The sequence below is a fragment of the Cervus elaphus genome, chromosome 10 (genome assembly GCF_910594005.1).
Source record: "Cervus elaphus chromosome 10, mCerEla1.1, whole genome shotgun sequence".
Classification (NCBI taxonomy): Eukaryota; Metazoa; Chordata; class Mammalia; order Artiodactyla; family Cervidae; genus Cervus; species Cervus elaphus.
In genome coordinates this window covers 42,507,928-42,521,256 of record NC_057824.1, presented here as the reverse complement: position 1 = coordinate 42,521,256, position 13,329 = coordinate 42,507,928, and the positions used below count along the sequence as shown (strand labels likewise).

At 40.2% G+C, this 13,329-nt stretch overlaps 1 protein-coding gene across 4 annotated transcripts in view; it reads right to left on the bottom strand.

Moving 5' to 3' along the window:
• The window catches only part of CALN1 (calneuron 1), a 491,831-nt gene that overhangs the window by 375,505 nt on the left and 102,997 nt on the right, over positions 1–13,329 (bottom strand). Inside the window, exons 1-2 of one of the 4 annotated variants that reach the window (XM_043914901.1) lie at positions 13,215–13,219; positions 9,328–9,330 (exon numbers count right to left, since the gene is read on the bottom strand). The exons of the other annotated variants lie outside the window; for them this stretch is intronic. The gene's annotated coding sequence lies outside the window, so the exon portion shown is untranslated. Of the gene's footprint in view, positions 1–9,327; positions 9,331–13,214; positions 13,220–13,329 lie in introns of those variants that run through there. 4 annotated transcript variants of the gene reach the window in all.

Here is a 13,329-nt window from a genome sequence, read left to right as displayed (position 1 = left end):
AAGCCTTTGGCAAATCATTAGGACAAGAAAATAAAAACAAAGAGGATATGAATGAGGTAGACATTTTTCTATGGAGGCTGATGTAATGTGCGTGTGTGTGTGTGTGTGTGTGTGTGTGTGTGTGTGTTCCCATTGCCCACCCACAGGTCACTTTTCAGATATCTACAAAACATGTACAGAAATTTATCAAATATAAGACCACAAAGCAAGCTTCAATAAAGGTCTTCAAAAGCAGGTCTGACACAATTGAATATAATAGAAACAATAATAAGTCAATATTTTAAACACTAAAATGGATATTTTTTTCTAACTTTATTGAGCTGTAACTGACATACAGCATTGTGTAAGTCTAAGCCATACAAGGTGTTGATACCCTTATGTGTTGCAAAATGATGACCACCCCAGCTTTCCCTAACACCTCCATCATGTCACATAATTACCTATTTTTTGTAGTGAGAACATTTAAGATCTACTCTCTCAGCAGCTCTCAAGTATATAACACAGTGTTATTAACTATAATCACCACACTGGACCTTTGACCTCTAGAATTTATCCATTAAAATAGAAAATTTTAACATACTCCTATATCAAAACTTAAATTAAAATTTAAATTATAGGCTATACTTAAAATTTAAAAAGAGAAGTGATTCTTATTAAAAAGCATATGAGGCATAACAAAGTAGCATTCAGATAAACTGTGAGGTCTTTTTAGTATTCTTAAGAGAAAAATGCAAACACTAAATAAGTCTTCAACACAAACTTTTTAGAAAAAGAACAAGAAAATAAATTAAGAAAACAAAAAAGAAATAATGAAAGAGATAAATTAGAAAACAGATAAATTTTAAAAGCTGGTTCTCTGAAACAAAAGCAATTAACCAGACAAATCTCTGACAAGTTTATTAAAACAAATAGAGAAAGCACAAATAGAACACAGACTGAAATATGAGAATTCTACATGCAACTCTAGACTAATAAATTTAAAACATTGCTTACATGAACACTTTTTCTCTCAAAATACAGAAATTGGATTTTTATGGAAAGCTATGATTTAATATTATTCATGCTTATTGAAAATCTTGACATAACATTTTGTTATATAGTGATCTGAAGATATGGTTTTAGGCTGTGTGTATGTCCATCCTTAACTTCTTCCATAACCAAAAATACACCTCAGAAAAATTTACAGATCCAAATGGAAGAAAAATGTCATTGTTAGTATTTACTAAATCATAATATTTGCTCTTCAATCCATCCCACAAACATGCCAAGATTTTTGTGATATCTGGCCGGTAAAGTTTCATCTCCCTTAATGTCAACAGATGATTTTGCAAACTGATAGAAAGCGGTTGCATTTTCTTAGTTTTAACCAAAAATACTTGATCTCTTCACTTAGGAGATTCTTAAGAAATTAACAAAATTCTGTCTCCACATTTTTTAACTTCACAGATTTGAGCTTAAAGATAGCACACTCACAATATTTTTCTAATCACAAAATCACATAATGGTTGAAACATTTCCAGAAACATCCATTCTCAAAACTGTTCTTTCCATAGCATGAATTTCCTTTAAAAAGCATTTATTTCCTCGGTCTTTGTTAAAATGTCATCTTTAAGTCTATGTAGCAGACAACATCTTGCCATCTCAGGAAAGATCACAAATGCAGACCATTTGCCTGTTTATGACAGAAAGTGTGTGATTCCGATTTTTGTTTGACAACTCTTGGAAGAAATTTGCCCTGATAAAAGCTGCACACTTTATTGTGGTACGAAAGCCATCTAGAATCATTTTCCATCTCATTTCAAAGATCAGGCCAGGTTTCATTATTCATGAAAGTGAATACAGATCAACATTTTAGATAGTATTTTAGAAGTTTTTAATTGTTTTGGTCAACTTTTGCCCAGTCTGATGGCTTATCACTTTAACCCATAAAGTGGTTAATGAAGGTCTCCCTGGGAAGCACAGGAAATGCCAACTCAGCCATTGCCTTGTGGTCCACTTGGGCCCGCATGATCAGGATGATCCAAAAGCTGGGGCTCACTGGCAGATATCTTGCTTATTTTCTGGATATTAGTCTAGTTAAAATTGATTAATATAATCTCTAAATCTCCCTAGTCAGGCATTTGTGTCACAAATAACTGGTAACAAGTGCACAGGGAAGGTCCTATCGAATGCCCTCCTTTATGGAGCATCCACCCTCCTGAACACATCACACCTGTCACACCAGCCTGGCACACATATGACCAATTGAGGATGTAAGTGCCACTCTCGACAGTCGATATTAGCAAAGCTTAATTCCTTTCTTCGTCTTTTTTTCCCCTACACCCCAAAAGAACACTTCATACACCTCACTTTGAAAATCACTGCAGAGACATTGCCATTAAAATGAGAAAAAAGACAAGATGCCCATTACTTCTGCTATTAAGTAACACTTCCCTAAAAATTCTATTTAACGCAGTCAGACATGAACAAAACCACAAGACTATTTAAAAGGAACAGACCAAGAAAAAATCAAATAATCAAAAACCTAGAGTGAAATATATGTAAATGTTTTACTCATCTTTTATAGTTAAAGGACATTCACAGTTTAAATATAGCTCAAGGAATACAAGGGGAAAGACTGAGAACCTTACCACTACAAAAACATAAACTTCTAATTGTTATAAACACCAAAAATAAAATGAGGTAAATGAGGAGTACAAAAAGGACAGAAGCAAACAATTCACGAAACTGGAAAGACAATAACTAGTAAAACATATAAGGGGTTTCCCTGGTGGTCTGGTGGTTAAGACTCTGCACTCCCAACTCAGGGTGCCCGGGTTAGATCTCTGGGAGGGGAACTCCCATAAGAGTTCACATGCCACAGCTAAAATATCTTGCATGTCGCAATAGCTCAGAGATCCCAACTGCAGCTAAGATCAAAGATCCCAACTGCTGCAACTAAGACCTAGAGAAGCCAAAATAAATAAATAAAAATAAACATAAAAGATATGAAAACAATAGTTGAACTCCTAACTAATCAAGAAGTGTAGTTTGTAGGCTGCTATCTGTTTTCTCAAGGCGGGTAGGGGTTACTTTTAACATGCTAGTTACACTGTATTGGGAATAGTACTTTGTAGCAGTTAAAACAACAGCTTGGAGAAAACAATTTGGTCATTAGGTATCCATTCAAAAAATGGTTCTCACCCTTTAACCCCCAAATTCTATTCTTTGAAATCTATCCAGAGATAAGGACAAAGACTTGTGCACCAAAAAAAAAAAAAAAAAAAAATGCATTGTGTTGTATTTAAATCAGAAAAACAAAGATAAGAAATGAAAAGAAAGGAAGAAAGAAGAAAACAAAACAGAAATCTAAAATCCTAGAAATCAATAAACAAAATACATTTGTATCAGAGTATGCTGTGTATAAATGCTGTTTCCTAAATTTTTAATGATGTAGAAATCTTCATAACATGCTCTCAACTCTACAAAGTATTTCAAGTAGGAAAACTGAACATATTTTTCTCTCCTAAAATCCCATTAAAATCATGGTATAAAGGGACAAAATGGAATAAAATCATAAAAGCTTTGAACGTGGAGAAGAGGGAGAACATAACTCCAAAACATCAGCAACTCTCTGGAAGGTAGAATTACTTGGCTCATTTGATGGACAAAATTGAGCAGAGTAATATATATATATATATGTGAAGTTGCTCAGTCATGTCTGACTCTTCGCGACCCCATGAACTGTAGCCTGCCAGGCTCCTCTGTCCATGGAATTTTCCAGGCAAGAATAATGGAGTGGGTAGCCTTTCCCTTCTCCAAGGGATCTTCCCTGGAAATTAAAAGATGCTTGCTCCTTGGAAGAAAAGCTATGACCAACCTAGACAGCATATTAAAAAGCAGAGACATTACTTTGCCAACAAAGGTCCGTCTAGTCAAAGCTGTGGTTTTTCCAGTGGTCATGTATGGATGTGAGAGTTGGACTAGAAAGAAAGCTGAGCACCAAAAATTGATGCTTTTGAACTGTGGTGTTGGAGAAGACTCTTGAGAGTCCCTTGGACTGCAAGGAGATCCAACCAGTCCATCCTAAAGGAAATCAGTCCTAAATATTCATTGAAAGGACTGATGCTGCACTTGAAACTCCAATACTTTGGCCACCTGATGTGACAAACTGACTTTTAGAAAAGACCCTGACACTGGGAAAGATTGAAGGCAGGAGGAGAAGGGGACAAGAGAGGATGAGATGGTTGGATGGCATCACCGACTTGATGGACATGAGTTTGAGCAAGCTTCAAGTTGGTGATGGACAGGGAAGCCTGGCGTGCTGCAATCCACGGGTTTGCAAAGAGTCAGATACGACTGCGCGACTGAACTGAACTGAACTGAGGGGCCCTTCCTGACCCAGTGACCGAACCCTGGTCTCCCACACTGCAGGCAGACTCTTCACCATCTGAGCCACCAGGGAAGCCAAATGAGCAGAGTAAGGAAGGGCTGAAAATGTGACAAGGGAAGACCATTCATGGTGGAAAGAGGAGTGGTGGGGTGCTACAGAGCACTCCCAAGTTGACTGGTACAAAGAACTAAATGGAGATGGGGTGGACCCCGGGGGGACTGATTGAAGCCCTTTACTTGGAGCACCGAGCTGAGTCTCCCATTCGGAGAACAAGGTTTTTTAAAATGAGAGATGTGCCTGAGGGCTGGTGGGGGTGCCCTGGGGTGAGACTCTCTTCCTCTGGCTTTTGCATGGGGGCATCCTGTTCATCCCCTCAAGATGAGTCTTGTTTATCAATATGGCTCATGCTCTGAAGGTTTGCTGCCATCTCTCAATTGAGGGGAAAAAGGTTTTCAGAGGAAACCTGACCCTTGTTGGCATATTTCATTCAGACTAGTTAGGAATGCCAAGGGCCAAACAAGAATTGTCAGACACTTCAGGAAAATCAGCATTACCAAAAAAGGTGACCCTGGAAATAACAAGGATGATTCTAGAAAAAGTAGACAATTATTAATAGAAAGAATATTCACATAATACTTCAGGTAGATCTGAAAGGCTGCCATGAAAAATTTGCAGTCTGAGATTAAGAAGTTAGGGAAGTGAAAATTTTGGTTGGAGAAAAAAAAAAAACAGAAGAACGAGAGGAACAAGTCATGGAAAACAGACAATATAGCAAAATAGAAATAGCAATTTTAATTAATAAACAGTAAAGATTAACAGAGGGGCCACACCCACCTAAGAAGCATTTCAGAAAGAGAGAACACAGAGGAAAGGAAGTAACAGGAGAAAAAACTTCAAGCGCCAGTGATATGAACCTTCAGACTGAAAAGGCCTGTCATAGAGCCAAAACTTCATCAATCATCCAAAACTTCGCAATGTTTCAGAACACAAGCACAAAGAAAGCGCTGTCAAGCTTCTAACAGAGACGAGACAACTTGCTAATGAATGACAATCATACAGGCATCAGGTGCATATCAGCATCGTCAGATGCTAGTTGACAGTGAAACAAGTCCTTTAGCCTCACAGTAAAAATTTACACCCAGTCAACATCCAACTGAGAGAGAGGTTTAGAAAGCTTTACGTCCATGGACACTTTCAAACAGGATTACTAAAAAAATTATTTCAGCAAAATACAAAGAAATCCAAGAGATCAGAATGTGGGATGAATATCATGGGTGAAATCTAAGGATGAGGAGTGACCCTGGAGGACCACCATGGGGGCAAACCGGACTGAGTCCGGAGGGCGGGAAGAAAAGGGACTCACAGCAGCCTACAGTGCCTGAAGCTGAATCATCTGCCCAAGAAGAAGAAGAGGCCAAATATCCATAACAAATTTCAAATATAAAGAGATACATGTACCCCAATGCTCATTGCAGCATTTTTTACAATAGCCAAGACGTGGAAGCAACCCAAGTGTCATCAACATTAAGTGGATAAAGAAGATGTGGTATACACATACAATGTGATATTACTCCACCATAAAAAAGAATGAAATTCTGCCATTTACAACAGTGAAGATGGACCTATAGAGTATTAAGCTTAGTGAAATAAGTCAGACAGAGAACGATAAATACTATGTTATCACTTATATGAGGAAGCTAAAAAATAAACAAACCAATGTATAGAATAAAAAAACAACACAGACTTACAGATATAGAGAACAAATGAGTATTTACCAGTGGAAAGAGGGAAGGGAGAGAGACAAAAACAGGGATAGGGTATTAAGAGATATAAACTACTACATACAAAATATATAAGCAAAGGAGACTTCCCTGCTGGTCCAATGGTTAAGACTCCGTGCTTCCAATGCAGGGAGCATGGGTTCAATTCCTGGTGGAGGAACTAAGATCCCACACACATCATGGTATGGCCAAAAGTTCTTTTAAAAAATTAAAACAAAGAAACCAAAAATTAGATAAGCAAAAAGGATATATTGTACAACACAAGGAAATACAGTCATTGTTTTTTAATAACTTTAAATGGAGTATAATCTGCAAAAATATTGAATCAAAAAAAAATTGCATCACCATGTTGTACACCTATCTGAAACTAACGTTGTAAATCAATTACACTTCAAATATAAATATTATTTATGTTATCAATTCAAAACAGTACTTCTAAAACACTTCTAAAAAATGTCAAATATAAACAGAGTGGACTTCCTCTCCCTCCTTCACTCTTCCTTCCAAGTTATGATTTGTTTGGATCTTTTTTATACATTTCTCCTATAAATGGCACAGGGTTAATGATACAGTGTTTGTTTCTGCAGGGGAAAATATTTACATAATCATAGTATTAGAAACACTATTTTATTTTTGAATCTGAAATCGATAGACAAATCATGGAAGTTTCAATTCTAGACAAAGAACAGAGTGTAAATGCTTGACCCTCTGATGGTCCAGTGATTGTTATTGCTTAGTCGCTAAGTTGTGTCTGACTCTTTGCAACCCCATGGACTGCAGTACACCAGGCCTCCCTGTCCTTCATCATCTCTCAGAGTTTTCCCAAGTTCATGTCCATTGTGATAAAAGTGATTTAAAAAAAGGAAAAAGGATTGTGGTGTGTGAAGTACCTCATCTTTCATGATGGGGGGTCAAACGGTACTGTTTAAAGTGAACAAAGCAATAAAGATTTAAGCAGGTGAGCTGAAGCAATAAAGCTATTTAAAGATTTAAAAATAAAAATCACTGTCTGGACTTCCTGGGGGTCCAGAGGCTAAGACTCCATACTCCCAATGCAGGGGGCCCAGCTTCCACCCCTGCTCAAGGAACTAGATCCCACATGCCGCAACCAAGAATTCAAATGTCATAACTAATTTTAAAAAAGATCCCATGTGCCTCAACTAAGACCCGGCATGGCCAAATAAATAGTAAATATTTTTTAAATATACTAAAAATTGGTAAAAATAAAATAAAAATAAAAGTCAGCGTAAGGTGAAAGGGAAATGAGTGAAAGTGGCTCAGTCCTGTCCGACTCTTTGCAACCCCATATACTATACAGTCCGTGGAATTCTCCAGGCCAGAATACTGGAGTGGGTAGCCTTTCCCTTCTCCAGGGGATCTTCCCAACCCAGGGATTGAACCCAGGTCTCCCGCATTGCGGGCAGATTCTTTACCAGCTGAGCCACAAGGGAAGTCCAAGAATACTGGAGTGAGTAGACTATCCCTTCTCCAGGGGATCTTCCCAACCCAGGAATCACACCAAGGTCTCCTGCATTGCAGGCAGATTCATTACCAACTGAGCTATCAGGGAAGCCCCAGGTAAAAGGGAGGAGTGCTGTAAAGCGACAGAGATCTATCGTTCATAAGACAGGATGGAGAGATTCCATTTAAGGTGGAGAAGGAAAAACACAGAAGCACTTATCTAGAGCGATTTCATCCACCACAGGCCCTCACAATGAAAATAATTAAAAATAGTCACCTCTGACACATAAATAAAGTTTGGCTGCTAAGAACTCTTACATTTCAAGTATACCCATTTCGATTGTTTTTTTATTATCTTATTCTTGTATTACTTTTATAAGGTCAGGCCATAAAGTTATATGGAGAATGTAATTGTAAGCATATAAATATAATTACCTAGTCACACATATATAGATATATTAATACATACATATTCATAGGAAAAGTTATTAGAAGGAAATCAACTAAAATGTAAATACCAGTCTCTGATGAGTGATGGATTTACTGTTATTGTATTCTTATCTATTTAAACTTTTCACACTTAGTGTGTGCATGCATGCCAAGTTGCTTCAGTTGTGTCCAACTCTGCAATCCTATGGACCACAGCCCGCCAGTTTCCTCTCTCCATGGGATTCTTCAGGCAAGAATACTGGAGTGGGTTGCCACGCCCTCCTCCATGGGATCTTCCAGATCCAGGGATTGAATCCGAGGCGCTTACATCTCCTGAATTGGCAGGCAGGTTCTTTACCACTAGCACCACTTGGCAAGCCCTCCGCACTTAGTACCATGGGTCTATTTCATTTTTAGAGCTAGAGCTAGAAAGAAACTACCAGGATTTTACAAACTAAAGAACCTGCCTGGAACTCCCTCCACGTGGGGAGAGGGTGCCAGGGAATCTGAAGGCAAGACCAAGGCTACTTTGAGGTCAGGACTCAAATGACCAGAGCCATCAAGTATGAGCACATGATGTGGCTACAGCACAGGCCCTCTAAGAGAAAGCATTGACTGGAGGACGTTAAGGGCTAGTGTCAACAACAGGCTGTGTCAACAAGAACGGATGTGCATCTCCTAAACCAATCTTGATTTTGAGTGGCACTGTCTCCCCGAGAATTTCCAAGGATCGAGAGCCTGTGGGTAATTAGATGAATGCACCTGCTGGAAGAAATTGTACACCAGCATCACAGGGATGCTGAAGCTATCCTGCCAACAGAGATGCTTCTGGCAGATGATTTTGAGTTGTTCTTTCTGAATGTAATTACACAAAAAGTTCAACTGCTTTTCAAGGCTCCTCCTGAAGGCTATTATAATCTTTTTTAATTAATAAGTTGAATATGAAAGGACTTGATTTTAATATATTTTTATGTCTCTTCCCCTGCAATCTTCATATATATATATATATATATATATATATATATATATATATATATATATATCCTGCTACCTCTTCTAGACATTTCTGGCAGCTGGGGCATCTGTATCTTCACAGATACCTTTCTGCAAAGATGTGGGCTCCTGTAGGCTGAGTTGGAAGCCCTCCACCCAAGACAGTGTGAAGTAAGAGACTGCTGGATCTGTGGGAAATAGCTGGACATGGTCCCCAATGTTGATTGTAAAGAGGTCTCCAGAATGGCCCTTCCAGTTCTTTACTAGCTGCCAAAGCAAAATATCTTAGACTGGCTAGCTTAAACAACAGAAATTTGTTTTCTCACAGTTACAGAAGCTAGAAGTTCAAGGTCAAGGCAGCTGCTTTCTCATTGTGTCCACACATGGTGGAAGGAGAGAGAGAGCAAGCAAACTGTGGGGGCTCTTCTTATAAGGGCACTAATCCTATCACTAACCTCATGACCTCATCTAAACATAATGATCTTCCAAAGTCCCCACCTCCAATGACCACCCCACTAGGGAATAGGGCTTCAACATATGAATTTTGGAAGGGACACAGTTCCTTCCACAGCACTAACCAAGTTGAGAGTAAATATATTTGAAGATGGACGAGACTAAGCAGGGGCTTCCCAGGTCTTCCCAGGTGGCTTGGGGGTAAAGAATCTGCCTGCCAATGCAGGAGGCACAAGAGCCTCGGGTTCAATCCAGGGGTCAGCAAGATCCCTTGGAGGAGGGCCTGGCAACCCCTCCAGTATTCCCACCTTGGGAAATCCCATAGTTAGAGGAACCCAGCAGGCTACAGTCTGTGGGACTGCAAGAGAGTTGGACATGACTTAGCAACTAAACAACAAAACCAAGCAGAAGTCTAAAATCTGCTGCTTCCCAATATTTTTTTCGAACTTGAATTAGCCCTAACTTATGCAGAAGAGGCTATATGAGACAGACAGACAAGGATACAGGACCCCAGGAGATTGAACGTCATTTGGGCCAATTTACATGAAAAGCATGTAAATTAGATTCATTCAATCCATCATTTGAATGGAAAGTGGCTTGAAATTTAACTATTATTTTGGAGTTGAGAGCATAAGAGTATTTGGAAATAAGTCAATAGCACTGAGGACAAGGACTTCATTTTTTCCTAAGATTTCTTTTCATTCTGCTATAAAACTGAGGATATGCCCAGGGATGGCATTTGGGGTAGAGGGCTGAAGCAGATCTAGCTGCAAGGAAGGTCAGTTCATCCAATTCAGCTATTGGGGCAGTATGGACTTAAATCACCTAGAATGCTATGATCCAAGACGGTGTCACAGAGGAAGGCACGGCCCATGTCCTCAAGATTAAGGACTATCTGAGCCAGGCAGCTGCTTGAGAATTGTCACCTTAAAAAATATTCACAACCTAAAAGTTGAGAGTTATGTTTTATTTGGTGGAAATGTTTAGGACTTCAATCCTGGGAGACAGCAACTCAAGTAACCCTGAGAGAACTGCTCAGAGCAGACGAGGGGAGAAGCCAGGTTATATAGAAGTTTTGCAACAAAGGACAGGTAGTCTGAACATCAAAAGATTATTGCTAATTAAAGAAAACCAGCTATCCCAAGTAAAGGAATTCAGTGCTTTTCTATATATGGGAAGATGCAAGAGTCTGGGCTCACTGAATTATTCCTTTGATATGCATCTCAGCTATCTGGGGCCAGTATTCTGTGCTTTTCACATCCTGAGTTTCCTTGGGGCTCACCATAAGGAGTGGCTGCAGTTTGACGGCTGCTAGATGGCAGGTATTCTTTTCCTTCCTGTGTTCCCTCGAGACTCACCACCTCACATTGGAGGGTTGTCATCGCTGATGACTGTGACATCCTCGTTTACTGATGTGGCAGGAAATATTATATTTCTCAGAACCATCCACTTAGAAAGAACAAGGCTCAGAAGCAAGCATCCTGACTGAGCCTGTGGTCCAGGTGGTATCTGGAAGCTGACACTGGGCATAGGCCTCTCACCTGCAGGCTAGACACTGAAGCCCTGCAGGCAGCCATGCCCAAGATAGCGCGTGGCCCCAGGAATGTCACAAACAGGATAAAAAGGTCACCCTGGCAGCAGGGCAGAGGACAGCGAAGGCAGGAAGGCAGTCACCTCAGGAATATCTGCTGGCAAGAGGAGAGTCCTAGCTGATTGGAAAAGTCACATGCAGAGACCAAAAATGAACATAACCCAAGATGCTGAGTTCACCAGGAGGACATCCCATGAGGCCTCTCCATCACAATCAAACCTTCACAAACACTCCGTGGTGGAGAGGAGTCTTTATGACTGTTTGATATTTAGTATAATCTACTAAAAGAAATGAAAAGCTATTTTATGCTCAAGAGACAAGAAAAACCAGACAGCATCAACAACAACAAAAATCCATAAAATAGGGTGTTCCCTGGCAGTTCAGCGACTGGGATTCTACACTTCCACTACAGGGGGTATGGGTTCAATCCTTGGTTGGGGAACTAAGATCCATCATGGCACACAGCCAAAAAAAAGAAAAAGAAAATTTCCTGAACTGAATGAAAATGAAAACACAACCTATCAACTTTCAAAAAAATTATATTTAAAAAAATCCAGGAAGTACAACCAGACACTGAGCTCTTCAAACACAATGTTGCCCCAGCATTGAGCCCAGCATCAGCCATAGAAGGAGTACTCAAAATGTCTGTTGGATGAGTGCATATATGAATGGACAAATGAATGAATGATATGGAGAAGCTTGTCCTCCAGAGAACCAATGTGACAGAGAGGAAATAAAATTATTCCCCTGGAGTTACTATCCTTTCACTGTGGACCTAGGATGAAACACACCCCTGGGGCCATTAGAGGCAGAAAAGAAAAACTCAGGAATGAGAATTCTCATGTAGCCATAAGGATGCTAGAAGTTTCTCTGGGGACCATGCCCATCTGTCCTGAACATACCAAAGGAAAATTTCTGAGAATAGGTCAGGCATAAACAGAGTGACTATTTTTAGAGTGCTTACTGTGTGATAGGCAATTCTAATTAAGCAATGTTAAGTAACGTCTCAGTTACACTTTGCTAGGCAGGATTAATATTATCCCCATTTTACAGATGAGGAAAATGCAGTTATAAAATTTACAACTGCTCCAAAGAGTGCAGAGTGCATCAGTGGTAGAGCAGGAACTCAAACCCAAGTGGCCTGGCTCCAGAGGTCACACCTTAAGACAACCTCCCCAGCTGCCTCCTAAGACAGCGACCTAAGGACTGGATCCTGTGAGAGAATGTTCAGAACTCATCCTGGGACAGACAAGGAACAACAATGAAGGCATTCATTTATTCTAGAAATGTGTATTTGCCTTTCTGATGTCATAATATGAGAGAGGACCTCTGTTCTGTGAGATGTACATATTAGTCTGTCTACAAAGAAATACACTGGAGGACTTACTACCTCATGGTCCAATGGTTAAGAATATGCCTGCCAATACAGGGGACACAGGTTTGATCCCTGGTCTGGGAAGATTCCACATGCTGTGGGGAAACTAAGCCCACGCTCTAGAGCCCATGCTCTACAGCAAGAGAAGCCCCCTCATTTAGGAGCCCGTGCACTGTAACTAGAGAGTAGCCCCTGCTCGCCGCAACTGGAGAAAGACCGTGCACAGCAATGAAGACCCAGCACAGTCAAAAATAAATACATTAAATAAATTATTTTTTAAAATAGAAATACACTGGAGACCAGTGTGAGACTCAAAAGGTCCAAGAAATTCAGGAATTTCTCCTTTAACAAAGGGTCCCAGCCAAGGTCACGTGGGTTGGAAACACAAACCTATCAGGTATACAAGGTGGTACCAAAAACAGGGTAGAGGGAAGCATTAACATCAGTTAAGAAATGGGGACTCCTGGAATGCAGGGAAGTGACCATGATGGAGGAAAGGAAGCCACCTTCAAGAGCCCTTGGCTGCAGGCATCAGAGGGAAGCTGATGGATCAGGAGTGGCAGGCAGGGAAGGGCACCAAGAGGCAAACAAACCCGAGCACAAGGTCCCCCACTGTTTGCTGTCTTCTTCTGTCCTCCAGTCAGCCAGGAAAAGCAACACTGGATCACTTCCCACACTGCACTCCCAGCCAAAGAGGTACAAAAGCCAACCTAATTTAGTCATCTTCTCCTCACTCTCTCCTAAAATGACCTTACTCACCAGGGCCAGGGAGATGGTCCAACTCTGAATGAGGATGTGCTTTGTTGGGCTTCCTGCTTCAAGGATGCCCAGGGGTAGGGAGGTTTTCAGACCTGGAGGGTGAAGTGCTGACACC